Genomic DNA, 12,962 nt, shown 5'->3' with positions numbered 1-12,962 from the left:
AAACATTTTGAAGACTTTGGCTTTACTGGAAAGGCTCACCCAGATTCTGCTACAATTTGCTGTAAGGGAAAGGTTAGTTTGCTTTTTATTTGTTGTGTTTTGTATTGCTTTATTGCCTTTTTCTATTTTGAATACTGTGACTTGTTTTCCTTACACTGTGTTTTACTTGTATTCTGCTTTTAACTATATACTACAACTTGAAAAGAGACCACAGCTCTGTGTCTTGTGAGTCAGGCAGAATTTTTTCCCACCCTCCCACCTGGTTACCATTGTGTTCTTATACACCGCTGTCTTTCTAATTGCCTGCCCCTTTTGTTAATTTGACCATACATCTAATTTCCTCTCTACTTTTACTGGCTGGTGTGAGTAAGCACAAAATTATCATTTTGTGAAATCACTCCCCTTCAACTATTTAAATTTATTGGCCATCCTACTGTATTCCATAGTACCAGAATACAAAAGTGACCACCCCCTTTCAATCTATCTTGATGTTTTAAAAATAGTGACTCTCCACTAAAACTTAACTTTTAGACAGGTAAAATGTAAGTGACCTACTTTCACATCTAACTCCTCTAGTGGACACTGCAGTGTTTAGGATACACCATTTTTTTCATCTTACCTTTAAGCATCTATTGCATGACCACCAGTTATTGGAGAGCCCACATTCTGCCTCTCAGTAGTCATCTTGGGATTAGTGCTTCTGTTTTCTGCTGGTGAGAGAAAGAGTGCAGTTACATTATTTCCTGGAGACTGCTGATCACCAGAAAGCTTAATAACTGGCTTATAGGTGACAGCTTAGAATCTGTGCTTATATTCTGATCCTGGTGAGAATGCATTGATTCCTGACTCTTTCTGGTTGGAGAGTGAGTGCCTGTGCTTAACATACTTGATTGGTCTGATGGCTATTCTTGGCATCTAGCAGAAAAAGGCTACAAGCCTGCAGACCCTTGCATCATCTGGGACAAGACTGTGGCTCACCAAACAGGCAATGGCCTGCTTTTCTTCTTGGAACTGGTGCTAAAAATTGCTAGTTTTAGCTAGAACTAGCCAGATTTTTAGTTTCAGCACTCAAAACTGTTTTCTTGTGCTCAGCACTTGCTCAGAACTCATTGTAAGCACTAAATGAACTTCAAATTACTACAGCACCTAACTTTCCTCACTTGTCAAGAGGAAAACAGTTCTTAGTACTTAAATTAATAAGCACCTATCCAGGCATGTCCATGGGTCATCTCCCGGTGTTTTCTTCTGTCCACCTGACGAATCTGGGCATCTTGGGGCAATTTAGCAATTGCCTCATGTACACTGACAACCCTCTACTCCTAGCAACCAACACTACAACCTGTGAGAGATGCACTTATATAGCCAAACTGGAAGGCAAGCTATCTCCAGCCAGGACTGGACTAGACAGTCAAGAGGAGACGGCTAGTACCTGCATCACACCACACTCAACACATAGTCCTTCAAAACCCACACTACCAAAACCCACGCATAGAAACACAAAGCACGCACCCACGTTCATGGAGGCTCTCAATAAAAATCTGCCAATATCCTGGCAAATCAGTTCAATGCTAACTTTACCCCCCTCTCACCCTCCAAAGGGCACATCTTAATACTGGAAGAATGCAAAGCCCCTGTAATCATGGATGAACAAGTAAAGGCCGCACTCTCCAAAGCCAAGAACACAGCATCCATGGCACCAGAAAACACCCCAGGTTGCATACTGCATGAACTACAGAACGAAATGGCACCCCACCTAAGTACCATGTTCAGTCATAGCCTCCTCTCAGGCTATGTGCCTTCTGAATGGTGCACAGCAAAGGTTATCCCACTCCACAAAGGGGGCGCCACCACTGACCCCAGAAATTACCACCCCATTAGCCTGGCCAGCCTGGTCTGCAAGGCCATGAAATGTATCATCTTGGAGCTTATAAATAAAGACATAGGTAACCTGCAAACCCTGGACCCCATTCAGTTTGGGTTTGTAAAAGGTAAATCATGTCTACTAAACCTGATTGACTTCTTTGAAGCAGACACTAGAGCCGTTATCTTGACCTCACCAAGGCTTTCGATACCATCCCCCACTCTGGAATTATAGATAAACTCACTAAACTGAGCATAAATCCCTATGTCACAAGATGGGTAGCCAACTGGCTCACTGACAGAATCCACACAGTAAAAGTAGCCGACTCCATGTCCAACTTCAGACCAGTGATGAGTGGAGTACCACAGGTTTTGGTCCTGGGTCCTCTCCTGTTCAGCATCTACTTCACTGAAGTGCAGGCCAGCACAGAAGGTCTTTGGCTAACAAAGTTCACAGATTACTACAAACTGGGAGCCATAATAGAATCTCCTAATGATGTAGACATTCTACAAAAGGGCCTCACAGAGACAGATGCTTTGTGTCAAAGTTATGGCCTCAAGCTCAATGCAAAGAAGTGCATTGTCATCCCCTTTGGGAAAAACTTGGTATCCATGAACTACCATATATGCAGTAGCTCACTAAACACTGAAAGTGTGATAAGAGACCTTGGGGCACAGGTGGCAGTAGTCTCTCCTTTGATAACCACATTGCCACAGTAGTCAGGAAATCCTTCTACATGGCACACCTCATCACAAAAGGGTTCTCCTCTAGAAAAAAGGTGGTCATTGTTCCTCTCTGCTCAACCCTCATCAGACCCATTATAGAGTACAATGCCCTGTTTGGCATGTATCTCACAAGACACCTACAACAATTGGAAAGGCCACATAAATACCTCACTAAGAGGATTACCAGCCTCAAACAGATGCTATACGCAGACCGTCTCAAAAAACTCCAGCTCTACTTAGTCACATATCGCCTACTCAGAGGCAATCTCTGCCTAACATACAAAGCTATGTCAAAGCTAGAGCTGTTCGACATGCTACACTTAAAGAAATCCCAATCTCTCCAAGCCACATGCTCCCGGGACCTAAACCTTGTCACCACAATAAACAGAACATGCTGGAGGGATAGATTCCTGTCCCAGAGACTTCCCATACTCTGGAACAAACTACCCATTCATGTCAGTTGAAGCTCCTCATTGGCCCTCTTTAAAAAAAATATTGACGACTGGATGGGAAAAAGAAAATAGACCCTGAGGATCACTTATGCAGCACTGCTTGACAAGGGCACAGGAAAATAATTTTCTTGGGTGGCAAACCCCAGGGAACCTTTTTGGCTAGGCTTATATAGGCCCCAGGGCCGATGGCCTAGGACCTACATATGAACCTATGAACCTATAAGAAATAATGGACTATCATTTAGATAACCCCAATAAACAATTCAAAGAAAACACAGTTAATAACATATAGTGGACAATAATTTGCTAGATAAGTTCAAGTCACGGTGAACACGTAAGGCAAAATCAGTGATTAATTTACCACAGAACAGCTATTGCATATTATTAGTATTTCCTTGAAATCTGTGATTTTCCCTGAAAATCATGAGACTTTTTCTATCAGTTTCCAGGTAAAACATGTTTCTAAAGCAATGCTGAGACCTATTGATCTATTGCTCTGCTGCCTCCATTATTCAAAACCGTAGAAAAAGTTATATCAATACAATTAAATGCCCACTTACATGATTATGACCTGCTGAGTGACCAACAGTATGGCTTCTGGTAGGGACACAGCAGTACCTTTGTCCTTGTTTCCCTCACTGATACCATTTTCAAATTTATCAAGGAAGGACAGTTTCACTGGATGGTGTTTCTAAACATTATTAAAGCTTTTGAATAAGTTAATCACCAAATATAGGTGTTAGTATTTGGAAATCACGTCAACACATTGATGAACAATTCTATCAGTCACGATTAATCAAATCCATGTCACAGAATAGTACTTCTAGCAATCACCAGAACAATTTCCCCTGAATCCCTCATATTTGGGTAGCCCTCTAAGCTTCACAGCTTATAAAAACTATCTTGGCAGTTGCAAAGCAATGTCAATGATTGTTCAGAGATATTCACTCATTGAACCAAGATTTACAGAATTGCCCATCATATAAGTGTCAGGGTTCCAGAATGGATTTACATTTTACATCAATACCTCATCATTATCTTGGATTGTAAGCTTAAAAAACGTAGGCGTAGTCATATATCATGAGGAGTGCAGTTCCTGACTTACTAAACTCTTTTCTAGTTTCCCTTCCTTTCTATTTTTAGTGTGTTTAACCTTAAAACTTGACATAAAACATGCTATTGTATACAAATAATAAGGTTATTTTACTCTTTTTATTTATTTTATGCATGAAAAAGGAGAAATTGGCCACTAGAAGAACTTTTTATCTACAACATACATACAGAATGAAAAAAATATAAACAAGCATAAAAGTACAACATAAAGAGGCAAACACAGAATGAAGATGGAAATTAACTTACACAGGCAGACAATACAAACTAGTACAGGTGTTGGTAATGGAATCAATTTTGGGGGTGTCTCGATATCTTGTTTACCTAGCTGCATTTTGGCATGCTTAATGGGTATACTTTTTCCAAACAGCTTCCTTTTGTTCGGGGATCAGGATTGGTTCTTCCTCCCTTCTTAGTGGAATGATATGTGCCTTTAGTTTTAGAGTGCTAAGCAGTTTGGTCACTTTCATTTGTTGGGAGCATTATATGGTTATTCCGAGGTGAAGAATCCTTGTGAAAGCTTTAATTCCTTTGAATTTTCTCCAGACCTAATCACTACTTTCCTGTCATGTGAGTTAAGTCTGCAGAAGGATCCAGCTTTTTGACTATATGCATGAAACGGTGATCTGCCTACTTTTCTTTTTGTTTCTTGGCTATAGATGTACAACAGACGTGGAAGGCAGGAAGATTCTAGTCCATGAGGCTGAGAAGTTTCTGTTGTTTCTTTAATTCAATTTCTTTTCTTTCTCTGGCTAGATTATTCAGCAGTGTGGATGGTGGTTGCAGTTGGGTCCTTTTACTAAAATTTTGCACATAACGCTGACGGTATTGTTTATTATGGTGAGCTGTTAAAAATTATTTTTGTGCAGCTAGGCATACTGACATTCATAATGCTGAGAGCGTTATTTCTTCATTTCTTCATATATATGTATATATATATATATATATATATATATATATATATATATATATATGTTGTTGTGTCTTTCGGCTTTTTCCCGGTTAGGGGTCGCCACAGCGGAACTCCGGTCCGCTAATGATTGGCAGTTGATTTTTACGTGCCAAGTTGCCAGCCCTGATGCACAACCTTCAACGAAGGCATGCCCATTCACGCATGTCTCCCCACATAAGGTGCTCTAACTGGTGATTGAACAGGACAACGTCTTACTGTGAGGCCACAATGTTACCGCGGCACCACTACCACATACATATATATACATATATATATATATATATATATATATATATATATATATATATATATATATATCTATAGTTATTTGGATTATGATGATAGGGTTTGTTAACCTTGCAGCCATGGAATATCAAATGATCAAATGCACATGTATCCTGGTAAAAAATGTCTACGTTATATAACTGTGTATATATTAATTGCACATGTGAGATAATACTCAAAAACAATTCACCTATATGATAACAAACAATTTATGTTAGCACATCACAGTAATTAAATGTGGAGTCATTCTTCCTTTTCTCTGGGATGAAGAGGTGGTCCTACTTTATAGGAAATTCCTAGGAGTTGTTAAAGTCTTTAATTTATTTTGTGATCCTGAGAGTCTTTGTTCAGGGTTAATCAAATTTGCTAGGAGCTATGTCTCAGCTTTGCTTCTGTGAATCTCTACCATAGCTTTGCAGAGCAGAAGATGCTGACTCTGTTGAACATGGTTCTAGAAAATACTTACAAGGCTATATTATGGGTTAGGGTTTTCAATGCTTTGACCAGTGCTTTAGAAATTTAACAAGGAGGCCAACACAAATACATTCCTACAGGTAGAGCAGTGAATGATTTTGTCAGTAGGCTGGCCATAGAGGGTATATGCCACATACATTTACTGATGTTCTTATGTGTTATTTTGGGGCATATGCCATGTAGTGTTTTGTGTGTGTGTGTGTGTGTGTGTGTGTGTGTGTGTGTGTGTGTGTGTGTGTGTGTGTGTGTGTGTGTGTGTGTGTGTGTGTGTGAGTGTGTGTGTGTGTGTGTGTGTGTGTGTGTGTGTGTGCGTGTGTGCGTGTGTGTGTGTGTGTGTCAGATATATGTAGCCATGGATATGTTAGATGCCACTACATGGATTTGGGATACCTTTCTCCCTTTCTGGATAATTTAATGTTTGGGCTCTTGCTAAAAATATCTCATATGACTGGAGATAGGGAACCATATGCTTTAGTGATTTCACTCCAGGCTGCAGAGAGCTGAATAAGCGACTTTTCTTGATACTAAGTATATTTTTTGTTGCTTTCCACATCTGAATACCTAGCAACTGTATTTCGCCTGCCTTTCTGTTACATTGAAGCTGTTTTTACTGCATTTAACTTAATATTGCACTTGGAATCCTTGTTTGTTACTATTTGACTGTATTTGTAGCAAATTCTTCTGTGTAAGCTGTAGTAGCTGATTCATAGCATTTATAAGTGTTTGCTGTACCTGTTTCTGCCTGTTTTGTGAAAAAAAAGAAAAAAAGAAAAAATATCTCTTGTTTTTCCTGCTTTACTAGTTTAGTCCAGTTTCAGAGTTGCTGATTCCTGGGCTTTGGTTGTAGTTCCTGTGTACTGTTTCCTTGCCTTATTTGGGGAAGGAAGCTACCTTGCTTTCCTGCTTTACTAGTTTAGTCCAGTTTCAGAGTTGCTGATTCCTGGGCTTTGGTTGTAGTTCCTGTGTACTGTTTCCTTGCCTTATTTGGGGAAGGGAAGCTACCTTGCTTACCAGTGGGAGTGGGAAGCATTGAGCTGCCTTTTGTCCAGTTTTGTGAGGTTTCAGCCAGTAACTAGTAGTTTATTGGTCGTTTTGGGCCAGTTTCTAGCTTTTTCCAGCCCCTGGTATAAAGCGCTAAACGCGTTAAGCGATTTAGAGCGATTTAGCGGAGCTGCCACTGTTGCACACTAGGGCAGTGCCGGTTAAGCAGGTTTAAACTATTCGGCTACCTAAAGTCCACTCTTCAAATTTTCCCTTAAAACTACCTTCCTCGAACTATACTACTGATCAAATCAGCGTATCCTATAACTAAAAGATCAACTCTACTTGACTCCAAGTAGACTATTCTCTATCTATTAAACCTAGCACTTGCTCCTACAGTACTTATTACCTTGATATGGCACTCTTGTCATAGATAGTACCCCAAAAGGCAACCCCCATTTCTCAGTCACCCACGTCCACTGGAATCTTTTTTTAAAGTTTTTCGTCTACCCTTCTAGCATGTCGAGGGATCAGTTGCTAGTGTCCTCTCCTGCTCAGCTGGTGAACCTGGGAATATTGAGGCAATGTTTCAATTGCCTCATGTACACAGACAACCCTTTCCTCCTCCCACAAAACACAAATACATGCGAGAGATGCAACTATACGGCCAAACTGGAGGCTGAGCTCTCTCAACATAGGACTGGCAAGACCAGTCAGGAGGAGAAGGTTACCACACACACTATAGACCCAGTCTCACGTAGTACCATTACAACCTCAAATCATGCACATAAACACACAAAGACATACTCGGAGGCTCTGATCAAAAATCTACCAAAACAGCAGAGGCCACCAAAGCAGACACCCAAACAACCACCACCTCAGAACACAACACCCGCAACACATAGACCTCACAGTCAGAGTGTCAAACAGTCACAGCCCTTAAGGCCAAACACAATGCCAGACACACTAGTCATTGGTGACTCCATAGTCAGACACACTGATGTCCCGCTCACCAGACTGAGTAAGGAGAAGGTCACAGTAAGCTGCCTGTCAGGCGCTAGAATCCGCCACATAACGCAAGCACTCAGGTCTCTCAACAGCAGGTACAAATATGACTCAGTCATTGTCCACGCTGGTGTAAACGACCTGAGACGTACCTCCTTGGACTACATGAAAAGAGACATTGAGGAGCTCTCTGATTATGTAGCCCAGGCAGATATGACCCTGATCTTGAGCAGTATCCTACCTTCACCAAGAATGATGCCACAATACAGAGATAAGATGATCAGCTTTAACAATTGGCTTAAACACTGGTGTCATTCAAAGGGGATCCAGTATCTGTCTGCCTGGGATGACATGCTGGACAAGCCACGCTGCTTCGCAAGGGACGGCTTGCACCTGTCACCCCTGGGATTCCGGATATTGGCAAAGGCTCTTGCCACCCCCATAGTGCCTTTTTTAGGCAAGGCTCAAATTCTAAACCTACCACCCTAGAACACAAAAAAGTCAAAAAATTAAGATTAATGCTTCTCAATGCCAGAAGTCTAAATCTCAAAATGCACGCACTCGAGGCCCTTCTCAGTATGGAGAACATCGATGTCTGTGCTGTGACAGAAACCTGGTTCAAGGCTCCTGAGAGCACCCCAGCGCTATCAGGTTTTACCTCATATCATGCGTTCCGGCCCCAAAATCCGGACAATACCAAGAAAGGAGGGGTATCCATATTCATCAAGGACACCCACACCTCAAGACTGGTGGCAACGCACGATGCATCGGAGACCATCCAGGTGCAATTAACCATAGGCAAGACTGCTCTGCAAATTGTAGCATGTTACAGGCCACCCTCACAAACTCAGGAAACTCACATGGCCTTCCTGAAAACACTAGAGGGATAAATGTATCACCAAACACCATCATACTAGGTGACTTCAATTACCCTAATATAGACTGGGAACACTACTCAAGCCCAAACACCCTAGCCCAAAAGTTCCTGGAATTCATAAACTCAAATGCCATGGAACAACTAGTCACCATCCCCACAAGAGGAGATAACATACTTGATCTCATCATCACGAACATGGGAGCACAATGTTCAACACCGAAGTATACCCCTCACTGGTGAGATCAGATCACAAACTAATCTCGCTGGAGGTCCTCATCCCACCCCACCTGAAATAAAAAGACCACAGTAAAGAACTTCTCAAAAGCCGACTTCACACTTCTAAAGACTAGTGTGGTCTCCTTTCAGGCCCCGAGCGGAAAACAATACTCAAGCCGCTGAATCACTTACAAACGCCTTCTACCAGCACCTGCAGGACTGCATGGATAAGGCAATCCCAAGCAAAACAAAGACTCTTTGTACCAAAGGCAAGCGTCCAGTCTGGTGGACCCCAGCCATAAACAAACTCTACAACAAAAGGAGGAAGCTACTACAAGATAGAGCAAAATCCTTAAAAGGTAAGACACCCTTGATCACTATAAGTAAAAACTAAGAGCTCTCATAAAATCATCCAAAGCAAATTTCGAGAGAAAAATAGCTAAAGACTCAAAAGACAATCATAAGGCCTTCTTTAGCTATGTTAGAAACCTAGGAGGAAACTCCCAGATATGCTCAGAACTAGTTCAAAATGATGTGAAGATTACTGATCCTACAGACATTGCCAACATACTGGCTGACAGGTTCAGTGCAAACTTCTCCCCTCCCCCAAAAGGAGAGATATCTATACCAAATGAGTGCAGCCCCCAAACATCTCCAGCGCCCAAGTGAGAACTGCTCTCTCCAAAGCAAAAACACAGCATCCATGGGACCCGATGGTGTCCCCGGCTGTGTGCTCCACGAACTCAATGAGGAATTAAACCCACAGCTAGGACAGCTGTTTAATCAAAGTCTTACCTCTGGATACGTACCAGGGAGTGGCGCACTGCAACTGTGGTCCCACTTCACAAAGGCGGTGCCTCCACAGACCCTGGAAATTACCGGCCCATTAGCTTGACAAGCCTTACCTGCAAAGCCATGGAGAGGATCATAATGGACCTCATAAATAAAGACATAGGGAATTTGCAGACTTTGGATCCAACCCAGTTTGGCTTTGTCAAAGGCAGATCATGCCTTTTAAACTTGGTTGACTTTTTGAAACAGTCACCAAAGCCATTGATGAGGGAAAGGCAGTCCATACAGCCTACCTCGATCTGGCTAAGGCCTTCGATACAATACCCCACTCGGGTATCATTGAAAAACTCATCAGCTTAAATGTTAACCCATACATCACAAGATGGGTTGCAAACTGGCTGAGTGACAGAACCCACAGGGTCAGAGTTGCTGGCGCCATGTCAGACTCAAAGCCTGTCACAAGTGGTGTCCCACAGGGCTCAGTCCTGGGCCCACTCTTGTTTGGCATCTACTTTTCCGAAGTACAAGCAAACACAGGAGGGTTATGGCTGACAAAGTTTGCAGATGACTGCAAACTGGGCGCCATAGTAGAAAACACATCTGACCCAGATATCCTTCAGAAGGGTCTCACAGAAACGGATAACTGGTGCCAGAGCCACGGCCTAAAGTTAAATGCCAAAAAATGCATAGTCATACCCTTCGGGTAAAACAAGGTTACCCCTAGCTACCAAATAGGTGGCAATCCACTGAGCACAGAAGAAGTTATCAGGGACCTGGGGACCCAGGTTGATAGTAGTCTGTCATTCGACACCCATGTAGCTAAAGTAGTTAGGAAGTCCTTCTACATTGCCCACCTTATCATGAAGGGATTCTCATCTAGATCAAGGGAGGTCATAGTCTCCCTTTACTCATCACTCATCAGACCAATGATTGAGTACAATGCCCCATTCGGAATGTATCTGACCCGACACTTGCAGCAGCTGGAGAGGCCACAAAGTTCCTCACCAAAAGGATAAAGGGTCTCAAAAATCTGTCCTATGCTGCCCGACTGAAAGAACTCCAGCTCTATTCAGTCGCTTACGCTGCTCAGAGGTGACCTTTGCCTAACATACAAGGCCATGTCAAACCCAGATTTGATGAATATGTTTCACTTCAAGAAATCTAGATCTATCAGAGCCACAAGGGCGGGAGACTTAAACCTCAACACGGCTATTAATAGGACGTGCTGGAGGGATAGATTCATCACCCAAAGACTCCCTATGCTGTGGAACAAAATCCCGGTACATGTGAGGCAGAGCACCTCGCTGGCCTTGTTCAAGAGAAATCTTGACCAATGGATGGGAGATCGCAGATATACCCCAGGAATTACCTCAGTGTCACTGCTCGACAGAGGCACAGCAAAATAATGGGTATAGTTCCCCATACTAAAGGGGTGGCGTAAGCCACAAAACAATGGGCTAGGCTTATAAATGCCCTCGGGCAGATAGCCTAGTATGAACCTATGAACCTATGAACCTATGAACTTAGCTCAGCAGTCTGGAATCAGTTTTAAAGTTAGGACATGGTAGAGAATTCTTGTAAAACTCATTAAAAAATGGACTAGGCAAGCAAATCATGGGTGACTCTTTAAAATATTATCTATATATTACCCTGAATAATTAGGCTATAGGGGTTATTGGAGAAGTCCTTTGACAGACTTATCTGAAGTTACCTGTTGATGTCCTTCAAGAGTCTAGTTGTTCTTCGAAGTTGGTGGACATAATTGGGTTTTCTTTAAAAGGGGGCATTTTGATCAGTCTGACTAGGCCTGGATATACCAAGACCAGTTGTGCTTCAGTCTATTACTAGGCAGCTACTTTCTATGTCATTATTGCTGTTTATCCTTGTTATGATGTTGCTTATGTGTAGGTTTGGAGATCTTGAAGGGTATTTTCTCTGTCATCTGCCTAAGGTAGTAGTTAGTGTACAGAAAATGTGTTGAAGATGCTATCACATCCCACTGTAAATAAACTTACTCAACTTGTAGGCATTACAACAACCTTTAGAGAATTCTCCATTGTTAAGATAAATGTTCATAGAGTTCAGATAATCAGTGCTGCTTGTGACCCAATACTAAAACAGAGAAAGGAACTTTCTTTAATTTGTTTCCCTTATCATTTTTTGGCATCTGGGTATGATTATTTTTCTGAGACACTCTCGGGTGCCATAGGCTTTACAGGACAAGAAGATTAAAGTGATTAGTGAGGAACATGTCAAGTGGTGGTTAGAAGAAAGATTACCACTGGATTAAACATTAACCTTGGCAAAAATTGTTCTTGATCCTATGGCATTGTATTCCTTAATCTTTCCCAGTAACCTTATTTGACTTTTATCCTAGGTGTCTGAAGTGGTCAACTTTCTAAGTATTGCTAAGAGCACCTCTCATCCATGTGAGACACTGGAGACAATGTTAAGATATTATCAGTATAGGGGGTTAGCATAGAATCGGGTATATGTTGTTATGATTTGTGTCATGCAAGTAGAATGTCTGAAGAACAAAGATCATGTCTTTGGTATATGGTCAATATCACGAGTAATGCAGCACCTAATACAGCAGTATTACATCTTGACAGTATTAAATCTTAACCTTGGTGATGAAGATGCAGAAATATGTCATGGGGTTTCCTCCTCGTTATTATGTGCTTTGAAAAAATACAGTGCTAGAACGTTTGTTGCTGGGAATCATGGGGGAAGAGGTTAAGGTGGAGACAGGGATAGGGTCAGGTGCTGACTGCAGGACTGCAGCAGTTGGAAGTGTTTGCCTACATATCACTTTTTATTAAAAGAGGATGTTGTGTGGCTGTTCTTATAGATTCCCTTTGGGAAAGGTCAGAATAATCACCTAGGTAGAACTTGGCATTCTTTTACCTGCACTTTAGGGGCAGGACTAGCTGTGTTGAGACTTCAGATTTACCTGGTCTCTTCTACATGAATGAGGCTGTATCTCTACTACTTGTGATCATTAGAATAACGGTGACATTCTTCTTTCCTTTCTAGATGGCAAGCAACTGTTTTGTGCAGGTTGTTTGAAATGGTTATTATATATGATAGTACGTCTGTGATGAGTAGTTGAGGAGTTTCCAATCTATCTTGGAACAAGAACTTGTGCCTGGTACACTGGTGGCAGAAATACTGACTTAACATGTTATTAGGTACCCTGGTCAACCAAACTTTGGTGTTACATATTTACTGG

Source organism: Protopterus annectens, chromosome 3.part1 (genome assembly GCF_019279795.1).
Source record: "Protopterus annectens isolate FY-2018-M chromosome 3.part1, PAN1.0, whole genome shotgun sequence".
NCBI classification, from domain to species: Eukaryota; Metazoa; Chordata; order Ceratodontiformes; family Protopteridae; genus Protopterus; species Protopterus annectens.
The sequence above is the reverse complement of the archived record's forward strand: the minus strand, read 5'-3'. Positions refer to the sequence as shown.